We start from the raw sequence: 1199 nt of genomic DNA, 5'->3' as shown, positions 1-1199 counted from the left end.
CTCCTCCCTCCTCCCTCCCTCCCGCCCCGTCGGGGCACGATCCCAGCGGGACAAAGAGCAGGTTGGGAGCAAACAGAGCCGAGGGCGGGGGAGCCTGGCAGAGACTCCGTGCCGGGAAATGGGGGTTGGCCCCGGGAACTTGGCACCCTTTGGCTTTTGTCAGCGCAGGGAAGTGGTTGGAGTTGTGCAGTTCGGGCAGGGCAGTGCCCACGGGGCAGGGAGGGCACATCCACCACCCCCACCTGGTCCCTTGCACAGGGTCAGGGATTCCCTGGGATGGCACCGATCCCATCTGGAGGGAAACTGGAGGGATCCTGGAGGGATCCAGAGCCCTCCCACCCTGCCAGGCTGGATCCAGGGATCCACTGAGCTCTCCCAGAGCTGCTTTTGTCTCCATAGGATCAGGAATTCTCTAGGATGCCATCACTCCCACCTGGAGGGAAACTGGAGGGATCCAGTGCCCTCCCACCCTGCCAGGCTGGATCCAGGGATCCACTGAGCTCTCCCAGAGCTGCGTTTGTTTCCATCTTCCCAGGGTCAGGGATTCCCCAGGATGGCATCACTCCCACCTGGGGGGATCCTGGAGGGATCCTGAGCCCTCCCACCCTGCCAGGCTGGATCCAGCGATCCACTGAGCTCTCCCAGAGCTGCTTCTGCTTCCATCCCCATGTGTCCCCCTCTCCGAGGGGTGAAGGATTCCTTAGGATCCCACTGGGATCCCAGAGGGATCCAGAGCCTTCCCACCCTGCCAGGCTGGATCCAGAGATCCTCTGAGCTCTCCCAGAGCAGCTTTTGTTTCCATCTCCACAGGATCAGGAATTCTTGGGGATGGCACTGCTCCCACCTGGAGGGATTCTGGAGGGATCCCGAGCCCTCCCACCCTGCCAGGCTGGATCCAGGGATCTGTTGAGCTTTCCCCTGGAGCTGCCTCTGCTCCCAAGCCTGGTTTATTAACAACTGTTAATTAGCAGCAGGCACAAGAGCTTTCAACACCCCGAACAAACAGCAGGACACCCCCGGGGGCAGCTCCTCCTTTCCAGCAGCAAGGAGCAATTCCCTGGGGATACAGCTCCTCCTGGGAAGACTGATGATCCCCCTGGAGGCAGCTCGGGGGGGATTTTGCCCTTAGGGCCCTCGGGACAGGGAAGTGTCCCATCCCCTGGTTTGGGGGTGACTTGGCAAGGACATGGCATCGGTGG

Source organism: Acanthisitta chloris, unplaced genomic scaffold, assembly GCF_000695815.1.
Source record: "Acanthisitta chloris isolate BGI_N310 unplaced genomic scaffold, ASM69581v1 scaffold10685, whole genome shotgun sequence".
NCBI classification, from domain to species: domain Eukaryota; kingdom Metazoa; phylum Chordata; class Aves; order Passeriformes; family Acanthisittidae; genus Acanthisitta; species Acanthisitta chloris.
This window is presented reverse-complemented; position numbering follows the sequence as displayed.